Genomic DNA, 13,696 nt, shown 5'->3' with positions numbered 1-13,696 from the left:
TCCAGCACTGCAGAATGCCAAACCTTTCCAGAAAAAGAGTGGCATTTTGAAGCCCTTTCACTGAGCCAAGGGCAGGCACAAGTACTTCATGCACAAATGCAATGCACCTAGAAATCCTGTCAGTCCTGTATTCACATCTTTCCAGCTTCTTACATTCCCATTTTTTATCCTAGTCATATCTAAAGTAAATATCTCTGTTCATTACAGCAGGAATACTGCTCCTGGAAGAGAGCCATGCTTAGTGCTGGGCATTGAAACAAACAGGTTTTTAAAGAGAAATTTCTTAGGGGCTATAAAATCCTGGCACAAGTATTCTGAATTAATCTACTCCTGTAGACCACACTTTACAGAACTAGGACGCACAACTATAAAGGGGACTTGGTGAATGCAAAAGCCAGACACTGGCAGATTCTACTGAAAACTTAAGGTTTGCACCATTACTCAAAACTTAAATTTGCACTTAGAGACTCTGGTTTTCTACAGTCAAAACACAGCCATTCATACACCCTGTGTTCCCCAAAAAGGCATTGAAAGAAGTAATGCAACAACCTGAACTACGATACATTTTAGACTATACGACGGTCTGAAAGTCTAAAGAACACTTTTTTTTTTGGTCTTTTTTTTCTTCCTAAGATATAGTAAGGATGAACCTATTTTAAGCATCAATACTAGACAAATACAAAGATTAAGTAAACTGCCTTTTCTTTTTTTTTTTAAACCTTGTCAGTGACTAGCCCGAGATCAGTACAAAGCATCGGTCTTACGTCTATGCTATGTTCCATCCTTTTTACCATGGAGAATAAAGATATGGGAACAGGGAAGCATCAGCATCCCAAACCATAGCACTCCACATCAACCCTGCCCCACAGAAAACACACAGTCAGGCCCTGGAAATTTGCTCCCCATTTTTACCATTTACATAGCCATTTTAACCAGAACAAGGACAGATCTCTCATTCAAGGACAAAAAGGAGACAAGATACCATCTTCGGTTTACTTAAACAGGCCTATTTTACACATCATTTAGAGTTCTCCCCCTGAAAAGACCAAAAAATAAGGAGAGAAGCATAAAACCTTAATATATTTTCATAGCTATCAAATATAAAAGTAATAAATACAGTATAGAGAAAAATAATGCACCACAGTTGAGTCCTGTGGCTTAATAAACCTGAAAAAAATTATCTAATCATATTGCACTGTATCTCCTTTTCATTTCAGTGGACTAGGATCCTGCAAGGTGCCACACAAGAAAACCCAAAAAACATGCATAAACATAATACATATCAGATCCAGCAATAAAAAAAGTGGTGACGTGATTTTTTCACTAAAGAGACAACAAAAAAGATGACACGTGATGGTCCTCCTCCTAGGTGCTGCCAGATTGATCCATATTCTTTTAATAGCCTGCATATTTAAATTCAACAGATTATGTAATATTTGCTTAGCAGATTATGCAGTATTTACTGAGTTACCATGTTATGACAAATCAGAGGGTGTTCTCCAGATAGACTGGATTAATCCCACAAATCTAGCTAGTTTATTTATAGTGTGAATTCCAGAGCAGTACTTCAGCTCAGGTAAACACCCAGTGAGCCAATACACAATCAGCCTGATTTTGCAGAGAAGGAAAGCATAATGTTTGGTTACATTACCTTGTTATGAGAAAGTGAAGCTTTCCTAACAGAAGGAGTTTCATCATTTTACAGCAGTTCTGGATCTACTTTCTAATTCAAATCCCTTTCTTTCACAACACAACATTGCAGGGATCTTGCAGGGTTCTCCTACTTGTGTGTAAATGTAGATATTATTCATTAACTAAAGCCTCATTAAAAGATTCTTCTGGGACACAATAGCACTTGGATTGGTGTTTTACTGCAAATATTAATTTTTAGCAAGCCTATATTTTAAACACAAAATTAGTAAGATGAGACAAGAAGAAATGACCATAACTTGGGAAAGACGTCGTCTCAGATACGAAATACCAGGAAAACAAAAATAGAATTAGAAGGACATTTCTGAATCTTCAGTAGGTCTACAAGACACTTGTGAAAGACATTGTTTAGAATATCCACTTCCACTCTTTTTTCCTTTTAATACTTTTGTTATGATTACAATGAAGCATGAGCAGATCACAATCTCCAAATATCACACATCTATTCATACCACGTGTGCCAGCACTAAGAACATCAACTTGAAAATGGTGCTCAGCATGAGGTCACGTTGCAGATGTGAATCCATACTCTTTCCCATGTGCAAACCATAATCTATTTTACCACTCTTGTTTTATAGCTTCAGATTATGCCTTCCCAAATTTCCGTGCCTGCACTTGCAGTCCAAGAAATGCCCAAGCCTGCGTGATGCGGCCTGGTTGTGAACAGCCAACTCCAGGGGGCTGGAATATGAACTCCCCTTTTTTCCCTGTCTTTTTCCCTTCGTTACTTTGCAGGTGTCACAGGAGCAGGAAGGAGCAGAACCCAGTCTACCTGACCAAAGAAGCTGACTCTGGCATGTCTGAGATGAAAGCTGCTGTTTGCACAACTGATGTATATTCCAGCCTCTGGAAACCACCAAAAGTAATTGGATCTACACTGTTTGGAGGCTCAGAACTACAATGTACCACCACATAATGTTACTCCTGTAGCCCTAACCGGACCCTAATCTGCTTTATTTTCTTGGCAGCAGCAGAAATGAACTCTTATTTACTGAAGGAATTGATCTGTAACACCCATACAGGTGCCCAGTGCTCCATCCTGCCTGCTCAGGGGCTCATGACCCAGAGGCTGATGCTGCTGGTGTCCCCAGTACCAGTGAGGGATTTTAAGAACTCTTGCCAGCATCCAGAAAAAAAAAAAAAAAAAAAAAAAAAAAAAAAAAAAAAAAATCCAAAACTATGATTAAAGTACAGAGAGGCCAGTTCCTGCAGGGATCCGCTCCGCAGGGAAAAAGGGAGGGACCAGGCCGCACTGGTGATGCAGCACCACAGCTCACACTTGCAGAAGCACCAAAACGGGACTGCATTTTAAGTGGGGATTGTTTCCTGAAGTACCAGGCTCAACAGCTCTGCAGCTTCTTATCAGCCATCGTTTAAAGGAGAAGGCACAGACGGCCTGGCATTCAGTCCTCAGTTCTTACTACTTTGTAGACTCTTCCTGTCTAAGCCAACACCCTTCCCTTACCTGGATGTACCCAGGCTGAACTCCACACAAAGAATTGCCTTTGTCCTTTTAAAAGCATCTTGGATTTCTTGTGAACAGTGGTTCCAGCATTCTTGAGAATGGAATGCGAAAGGATTAAATTCATACCAACTGTTTAAGAGAGAATTTTCTCCCAGGAGGAACATCAAAAAACTAGGATTAATCCGATTTTTCTGAGCTGAAAATGTCATGGCCAACCTCACACGAACATTCATATTCTAAACAAAACAAACAAACAAACAAACAAAAAAAAACAACCAAAAAAAACCACCCAAAAAACCAAAAAAAGGGGACCAATTTCAAAGTGAAACAGTTTCCTACTCCCTTGTGCATTTCTCTTAGCTACAGTTTCTGAAACCCTTACTCTCAGCTTGGGAACTGAAAGAATAGGAAAGGCAGACTGGCCTTACAACAGAACCCACTGGGTTTTCCTTAGAAACATCCTCCTGCTTGGATGCTTTATATTTGTTTCCTCAGGAAAATGCTAAATAGTAAAATTTTAGCCTTCTGATGTTTCAGATGAATACAGTAAATGCACCTCCGTTTGGTATTCAGACAGAAACTCCTGGCTACTCATCACCTCACAGCACGCTCGTCTTTGTTCAGGTGCATGATAAAACTGTGTAACTTACCATTCCTGATCAGGACTCCAGTTAGTATTTCTTCACAAGCAAAACACCACTAATGACGATAAAATTCATGGCTCTCCCACTACACTTTGCATTCTCAAATTTTCCTCTTTGCTGCAAATGAACTGCACACTAATTGACATATTTAATCTATGTCTGTAGGAAAACCCACCTGGATTTCCTTCGTCAGCTTTCATTTTAAAGCATTTGTGTTCAGACATTTTAATCCAAAGCAGAAATCATCTCTGCAAGTTGTGAAGGATAACAGAGTATCAGAGAACAAGACGAACAACCTTATTCTTCTTCTTTTTTTCCCAATGAAACTTCTTGTTTAAGAACAAAACAGAAATTACGATTACCCAACCTTGATAGTAAAACAGTATTAACCACTGCTGCTTTAAAACACAGGGCTGACTTGACACACTGACAAGCTACAGTTCAAATCCACATGTCTGTCTTCCATATACCAACACTGGAAACTGTGGGATCCATCTATCCTCAAATGAGACCAGAAACTCTATCATAACTGTTAAATTTATCATCATGCCCAACTTTAATGAAATGTAAGAACTCTTCTGTTGGCCACTGCTTCTGTTCATGAGCCCTGTGCACCTTGAGTCTGACAAAAATCACGGATGGGTGTCTGGAAGATCATGGTTCCTGCATTGAGCTGACGTGGGACAATTTATCCTGCAAACTGCCATCAAACTGGTAGATGAGTTTAAACACTAAAATGTTTTACGTTCATTCCAGCTGGGACAGTGGAGAAACCTAACTGCAAAAAGTTTGGTCGGAGCACAGGCTGAGCAAAGCCAAATGAAGGAGCTAAGCTTCAGAATGCAATTGTATTTTAATAAGATTTTCATGTCTTATTGGTCCAGCATTAATTGAGAACTTTTTTTCATGGCAAGGGACGATCTGTGTTGAAGGCTGAGCAACTGCTGCACCTCACATGACTGATTTGAAGATCGAAAAGAGTCAAAGCTACTTGAAACTTGTTCTGTGTTTGGGGTTTTTTTTTTTCTGTGTTTTTGTTTGTTCTTTTATAATTCTTAAAAGCTTCTTTATTCTGCACATGCCTGGTAATTGGTCCTGTTCTTCCAGACTGTGTAAAACTTGGCCAAGAATTTACAGCCTTCTCTTAGGTCATCTGAGAATGAAGAAAGGAATACAGAGCCTAACTTCAAATCACTGCCCTCTTTACTACAAAAAAGAAAGTAGTCTGGATAACCAAGTTCTTAATGATCATTCAAAAACTCACGCCATCAGAAGATACTACACACTTGCATCACCTCTAAAGCCTTGATGAAAGGTAATAGATTGGGTTGAGGGGGATATACAAACTACAACTCCAGTTACAATTTCCCAGGACTGTCCTGTTGTATCTGCTGTTCTTGTTTGGCTCAAGGTTGCTTAGTCATCTAAAGGACAAAGATGTGGCTAGCGAACACTTGTATCACCTATGGGCTTTAACTAACTGATGCCACCACCCCTGCGAAATCTCAGCTTTGAAACACAGAGCTATCAAAATCACCATTTTTTACTACCAAACCACATCAGGTGCACTATTTAATTTCTCTCTTCACAAAGAACTAACACGTTTTCCTAGAAAGAGAATCAAGTAACTGTGAACAAGAGAGTAATGAAGATACCGCTTTTTCAATACTTCAGTACAAATATTATTTTCTTTTGCTCATATCCAGCCAGTCTTTTGCATTAATAATCTGCAACAGCAGTTTTCTAAACTATGGCTATATTTTTTTGAAGGGGGCATATTAGCTTTTCAACTTAAAAGCTGCAGCCTAATTTAAGTGCTAAATGGCAAAAGATTGCTAACACAAGTACATTCCCTGGTGGGCATTGTGCTCTAGCACAATTTCCCCACTTGCAGAATGCCTGGAAGACAGCAGGGCTTTTTCAACAGAATAAGCTGTTTTCATGAAGCACAGAACCAGCTGCTGTTGGATACCTGAAATCAGGCTCAGGAAATGGATTCCTCATGTGTAACACAATGAACACTCTGTACAGGTAGGTCTCTCCTGTGCTGCAGGGTTACAGCCATGGCACCATCAGTCTGTAAGAGTAAGTTTAGTGTTTTGCACAATAAAAGCATAAAAGCAGTGCCATATTTAAGCATTTTGTGTATTGCATAGCTGTAATTATTGCTTAAATACCTGAGCAAAGAACTGTGATGCTTGCTCATCAGCAGTTATAATTGCGTGAGAAAGAGATCATTAATGAGGAAAAGAGATGTGAATTCAAATTATCCCTCGCCCAATGTAAGAGCTCTGATTTTTTCAGAGCACTTTAATCTTTTCAGGTATGTCTCATTCTTCCCCCCTAGTTTTGCTGCCCTTCCTTTATTCCTAGTTCTAACTTCTGCTATGCTTCAAACAGATTTTAAGGTTCTCCACCTCATCCTCAGCCACAGATCCCAAGTGGTACCTCTTTTATAGAGTCTATTTGTCCTACCCTTCCCTGTGACTAAGATATTGGTGCCAGCACAGTTCACTTTTGTGTCTTGCCCTTTCCCAGTGCCATTCTCACTTGAAAAAAATCTCATCTCTCTCTTCTTGCTCAGGGCACACCACTCAGAACATTCTGTTCACAGGTTTTAATAGAAGTCCATCAAGCTGTGTGGACCCCCTCACAGCTCTACACTTTACCAGCCCCTACACACACATTGCCTCTTGCAACAGAATTTCATGTGGGCTTTTTTTTTTTCTTTTTTGATAGAAAGATGGGAAAAGTATAAATAAATAAAAGCCCAGAGACTGGCCGTAAGAAATCTACTCCTCTATATCCTTCACTGCTACTAGGACTTGAGACATATAAAATATTGATTTAGTTGGAGGAAAAAAACATTGCATGCCACACTTGTCTATATAAATGTAAAGTGCTGTTACAGTGCTCTATTTCCAAAACTTCAACCATAATGAAATTTCCTCTGAAATTTGAGTTAAAGAAAGTAAAAATAAAGCAGAGTTTTGCCTAATACCATAAACTATTAAAAACCTACTGTGGCTTTTGTAGTTAAAACTTGTACACACCAAAGATATCAAATTGTCAGTGCTTGTTTCCTGGGGACAGAGACAAGAGAGATTTGCTTTCTGAATAGCTTGGTTCCCCGTCAGCTAGAACAAGCAACCAAGATAGCAGAACTTGTTTGGGACCTCCTAGAATAAACAGCAGAGAAAGAAGAACATGAGTTTTTCAATGACCTGTGAAGGGAGGAGTTTGAGGGTCACGTATTGTCAAACATTAGTGGTAGTGCAAGAATTTGTGGACGACTTCACTGTTACCTGCTGTAACTAATTTAAACTAAGAGAAAAGCATAAATTCAAATAATTACAGCAACTTATATTCTCTGCCCTACATGACACATCTTGAAGATAAATTACTGTCATTTGAGAATAAGGACCTTCTTTGAAGTATCTCCAGCTGGACACCAAAATAACCATCGTGTTATTGGAAATTTGGCTGATCTCCATGCTGATCTTAGAGGAAGTCTCTGCAAACATATATTCATCTCTGCTTCTAAGGAGAGAGGGGGAAAAGCCACATGCATTTGGTGGTGTAGTCATAGTCAAACACGTAGAAAGATGCTTTGAAAGAATTTGACTGAGAGGACTTTGTTTTGGGAAAAAACGAGATCCTGGAGGTATTGCTGCTGGAGAAAAGACTGCCCTGTGCTACTAAATTCTTTCTTTGCTCTTCAGCCTCTCATCATGAATTGCACTGAAGTGCAAACACTCAACCTGAAATGGATTTTTCTGAAAGGTCAGGTCCACAGCACATATTTGTATGGCATTTGATCTAGCAGGAAATTAAAACTTCTGATGATTTTAAGGAAGGATGGATCAATACCTGAATGGAAGTCCTCAAGTGTAAGTTCACCCAGGGACTGGCAGGACTTACCTATATATATACTGGCATGTGAACTTCAGGCTGCAAAGCCAGCATGCCAGGATGCCAGAGCAAGGTTGTCCTCAGAGACTAACAAGAACAACATTCAAAGCACATGCTCACTTCAGCTCTCAGCATCTACTCATTAAGCTCTCCAGGTCTCAGCATCCAGTCATTAAGTCCTCTGTTCCTCATGAATATGGAATGTCCTGAGCCTTCAGCAGATAAAAATCGAGATGCTCTTTTATCAGTCTAAACATGCTCTTGTGTACACAACACAAGGTGGGGAAGTAACTCAGTACAAAACAGCTAAATTCATGTGTTATTTCTTCAGAGAGGCCGCCAAAAATAACTTTCATCAGGAGGTAACCATTAAGTATCCCAGGACAGTGAGCTGTGGCTAAGCCATAACTTGAGACAGTCTTTAAAATTCTGTCTCATACAGTGGCCTAGGGCAAGTAGAGATCACAAGTAAAGTGATCTGCCCCCAACACAGGAAACATTGTATGCCTTCTAATTTTACAGACGATTATTCTGTAAACAGACAGAAAAGACAGTGTCTTTCCAACAGCTTCCAAGAAAAGCAGTTTCCCTTCTCCATCAGGAACTGATGGTCTCCTCCCTACTTCTGGACATGGTGCTTTCCATTCTGCACTAAGTAAGGCCCAAACATAGAAATATTTCATTTCTCCAGAGAGCAGCCAGTCCTTCTAGCTCATATCTGACTTCAAATTCTATCACAGATAAAAATAATAGTAGCACAAATACAAAACCAAAAGGATGCAAATATCCTAAATGAGCAAGTATGTATTATGCATACATGTAATTTTATTGAAGCAGCACTTATTTAATAATGCAAATTCATGTTTTAGCAGTTCAGTAAATAAATCAAGAATAAGTTATTCAGTAAAGCATGTGGGCTAATTGACATATGCCTAAAACAATTACCTAATCCAGTGTTAAGTCTCGGCATAAGACAACCTTGCTTATCTAAAGTAGCAGGAGATTTTAGTCATCAGTTCAGGACACTTGTTCCACAGCTCATCTAAAATGAACCATCTCCAGGAACACTGTGCCTCTTAGCACTATTTTGGGATATCAATTCAATATTGACTCCAACAAAAGTGTACTGCTTAATGAATCATCACCTCAACTCTCCAGTCCTTTAGACATTTCAGTCTCTCAAATGTCAAATTCCAGCACAGCTTTCATGTGGAAAGAGACATCAAACACCAGTTATCTGCAAAGCACAGAGCTTAGCATTCTTGTACATCTCCATACCTTGCAACAGAGCAGGATGAACAGAAACCTCATTTCAGCCTTGTTATATTTATGACACAGACATGTTGATAATATGGTCTGTATTTCCCCTCTCATTCATGAGCACAGAATGATCCCAGAGTGAATTTACTTCTTATCTGAGTAGGTCTATATCTTTGCCTTGACAGCTGGAGCCCATACACCACAGAAAGTTTTTTTCACACAAAAATCACTTGGGTCTCATTTCTGGCAGAAAGTGCTGCAAGGAGAAACCCAGTGTATTTTGAAGTACTCCTTTTTAAAGGATATTATAGATTGAGTATCTACAAACCATTTACTGGTTAAGAAATATCAGTAATTCTATGAAGTAAATAACCTGCAATTAAGCAGAAAAAGTTGCTCAAGACACTTGATTTTTCTAGTAGAAAAGAAACAAAGACTTCTTATAGTAAAGTCATGACAGTGCATGACAAACCTGAGAGGTTACCAGCAGGCATTTCTGATTTTGGCACACAATTACTGGCAAACTTCTGTACATCAGTGAAGGGATTCAAAGTCTGACATGGGAAAGGCAACAAAACTCCATCACTGACAACCTGGGCAACAACAACAATGCGTTAACCAACAGAGTCTCACACTCAGCAGACATCAGCTAATACTGAAGAGACAGCATCTATCCTCCAGGTAATCACTGCCCTCTCACAAAACACAAAGCCTTAACCCAGAGAAAGTTACAAAAGCTTAGGATAAGGACCTAATGATGACATACAAATACCTACTGTAGACAAAACAGGAGACAGGAATTTAACTGCCATCAGGTCCTTTGACAAATTTACTGTTCATAATCACCACGTGCACTGTAAACTGAGGCCACTCTATAGAAGCTGCTGCAACTTTCTGATGTCCTCAACAGAACAACAGAAGAGCAAGCTGGGAGTTAGACAAAGATTTCACTGAAGTTTAACAAGATTCTCTAGCTACGTTAGCATCTACAAAATTGCTGAATACCAATTTATGTTCTTTTGGCAGAGTCTTTAAAATTGTCTTATGCTTAGACTAAGTTTATACATTCAAAAGAAAGGTAATTCATTCACTGACAGGTTACCATTCGCCGAGGATGTTATTTCCATATGGAGGGTATGGAAAACTTTTTTGTTAAGTGTGCTGAACACGGACATAGCAAGCAACTCTCCCTAAACCATACAGCATATATGGCAGAAGATACTTTTATAAGAACAGGAACAAAAAAAAAAAAAAGAATGATAAGATAGACATCAGTCAGAGAGAAATATTTGCCAGTGAGATTACTAAGTACACCACCAAGACTCATCACCTATTCAAAATACAGAAGGAACTGCAGGATCCCATGTCATGTTGTACATGGAAGCTGCCAAACCCTGAGTGATTTTTTGGAAAGGTGACTCTGGTATCTTAGAAAGACGCTCAGTATCGGTAGCACAGCTAGAACTGGTGAGTATCAGTCTGGGAGAGAGCCAGCTCTTGTAAGGTTTCCCACATTAAGTCTTCTTACAGGGACACAGACTCTTGATGCTTATCCAGGCTGAACTGCTGAGTCCCTCTGGAGTGTACCCAGACACTCATGGAGAGAGAGAGGGAAGCTGCCCTCAAGAGCAGAGTTTTTTTAGGTGGCACAGCCCCACTAGGGGCACAGCTGCTCTCCCAAGAGCTGAGCAGAAATCCCAGGTAAGCCTGACACAGCACTTGAAGTTATTTCTTCAAGTATTTTATGGTACAGCCAGCAGCTGCCAGGCAAAGAGCAATTCCCCATCATACTGAAAGTGGAGTCTCTTCTCCCATGTGCCACAGAACCTCCTCAAATTCTGTGATCCATCTATCAGACACATCACAATTAGCCTCCAGTTCAAAACCACTTTCCCCTTGGAGTTTCGATTCCGAAAATGAAACATTTAGTTTGCTGCTTTTTATGCACTCACACAGAGCTAAATTCCAATTCAAATTCTACCTTGCCCAAAGCCAAATACAACTGGCATACAGCAGCTTTAGAACTGTCTGTGGGAACGGCTGTGGATTGGGGGTCCTCTTCTTTCTCCACAGGCATCGAGTGCCCCAGTCTCATCAAACCCTTCTCTGAAGGGCTGCTTGGCCAGTGCTGGGGGATGCAGAAGTGCTTTCCTAGGCACCAGCATCTGCTTAGGTTTTCAGAATGAAAAATGAAGAAGAGCAAAGGAAAATACTTGACAGAGGATGCTTAGATGAAACCCAACCTTGTGTTGGCGTCTACATTGCAAATTTCACTTCCTTTCAAAGAATTCCTCTTCAAAACATCTCTGTGATCCTTTGCAAACATACTTGCCCCTGTCACCTTCCAAACTGTCAAGGAAGTAAACTGGATACAAAGTCACTTTGAATGTTCAAGTATTTAAGCAAATTCCCTGGAACTGTGTTCTCTGTGTTTCCTCTTGTGATTATTCTACTGTAAAAACACTTATTGATCACAAGCTGAACAGGAATACACTTTCCATCTCACATGCTATGTTTCGAAATTAAATTCACAGGAGAACGTTTTACTCCGTAATAAAATCTTACAAAAAAGAAAAACTCAAGTTAATTATGGCTAATTAAACAGGGAAAGAGACTAAAACTTGCTACAACTTAATTTCTGCAGCTCAACAGATGGTCACATCCAGTTAATCTCATCATGTTCCTTACATATTAAATACAATATCAGCCGATGCCCAGCATTGCAGATTACTCTGTGACTACACAGTGCTGAAGGGGAGAAACTTATGCTTGGCAGCCCAGTAGCTGGGGATTTTTTTGAGCAGAAAAGACTTTTTTGAAATGAATGGCATAAAAGGAGAACTGAATGACCAAAGGACACCCTGCTGAAAAAGACAAAAAGCCACATTTCTCCACCTGGAGCTGCGACAGTACCCACAGATGGAGAAAGAAGTGATGTGACTAAGGGAAGAAGTAACTCAAACCAGGTTAAAAATCCCCACCTGGGAAGCAGGGTCATACTACAAGAACCAGGCTGTAATGCAAGCTGTGCTGGCTGTGGCCAGGCTGCTCACCACAGCTGAGTGAGCCAAGCAAAACCTCACCTGGACACACCCACGTGGCACTTCAGGGACAACGCTTCAGGGGAAGTCATTCCTGCATTCAGGCTACTCTGAGAAATGCTGCACTCACCTGCTGTAGGATGGAGCTCTTGCCCGAGTCTGCTGTGGCAAGGGAGTGCATTTTCTGCCATGATTTCTCTCTTTACAGTCTCTGGCTAGACTCACTTCTCACACAGAATCACTCCCAGTGAATTAGGTTTTAGCCCTTGGATAGAGACTGAGTGGGGAAGCGGCCCTTTCGACATTCAGATTCATCTGTTCTCCAACTGATATGCACAGAGTAAATAAACTTAATTTACATAAAAGAACATGATGATTTCTCCTCTAATGAAGGATTAACTATCAATGCCATGAAAGGCATCTGGCAGCAGTAATCCATGAGCCTTCCTTCTTAGGGGCCTGGACTACTTACAGAAATAACTTCTGTTCCAGCTGACAGGACACTGACAGATCAACAAATGGATTAACACAGTCCCAAAGGCTCACAGATTCAGCCCTGTGCCCCAGTGACCAGGTTGTCTTTTTCCCCACTATTCAGCTGCTGTAGTAATTATGCTGTGTAGGCCTGAACCGCCATGTGAATTTTCCAATAATCAGGCACAGGATAGAAGAGCAAACCTGTTTTGCACAGTCACAGAGCTCCTTCCTACTGATTTACTCAGGAATCTTGGAGAAGTTGTGTCATTTTCCTGACCTTCAGATACTCTAAATGGGGACAAATGCTTCTGCCTTACTCTGCTTATTATTCTGGCATGAAACACTGTTTAAATGCTGATAAAATAATTATAAATGAGACAACATCCCATGGAAAAGAAAATTAAAATGGCAGCACGATCTGAGGGGACAGTATAAGTTAATTCAAAACGATAGTGGAAATATAATGATACAATTAGAGTGGTAAACAAATCTAGAGGTAATGAATCAATTTATTAAACTAAATGTCACTATGCATTCCTACCATGCAGGCACAATTCTCAGAAGAATGCCTCAAATAAATCTGAAGAACTCGAACATACCAAGATTGCAATTCCAAAAACTAATAGCAAAGTCTACCATTTAGGACTGCTAATAAGATTTCTGCAGTTTAATAGCTTTTCTCCCTAAAATAGATTTTGCTTAGCTATGTAACTAAGCTCACAGATCTCTGCTCTTGACCTTCTAGGGCAACTTCCATGACTGTACTAAAATACACACCACACTCCTAGGTCTGGGAGACAGATTTGTTGCCACAGAGGCTGGGTCACTGAAAGGTTAATTCTTTCAGTAACTGCTTCTCAGCAGGACTCTGGTATCACATCCAACAGCTCTGCTCCAGTATGCAGTGATGAAATGAAGGTGTTTATCTACACATGAATGGGTGAGTAGGAACAGAACCTTGCTTGTGGGGTGAAATCCTGACACACCCATCCAGACATCAAAACTGGTGGCTTCTAAAGCAAAGATTCCCGTAAATAAGGGAAAGACTCCTACCGGATGATGCTCTTGAAGCCTAAGTCCTCATGAAAAAATTAAACTCTTAGCTAAAATGGAGAATGATATTTCCATGTTTAGAAGAGAGGTCTTGTTTCCATACAAGGTATAGCCACTTTTTTTTTTTTTTTTAA

At 40.1% G+C, this 13,696-nt stretch overlaps 1 protein-coding gene across 8 annotated transcripts in view; it reads right to left on the bottom strand.

Moving 5' to 3' along the window:
- Nucleotides 1–13,696, bottom strand: part of ARHGAP24 (Rho GTPase activating protein 24) — a 184,907-nt gene that overhangs the window by 31,138 nt on the left and 140,073 nt on the right. The window lies entirely within an intron of this gene.

Source organism: Corvus moneduloides, chromosome 5 (genome assembly GCF_009650955.1).
Source record: "Corvus moneduloides isolate bCorMon1 chromosome 5, bCorMon1.pri, whole genome shotgun sequence".
Lineage (NCBI taxonomy): Eukaryota > Metazoa > Chordata > Aves > Passeriformes > Corvidae > Corvus > Corvus moneduloides.
This window is presented reverse-complemented; position numbering and strand designations above follow the sequence as displayed.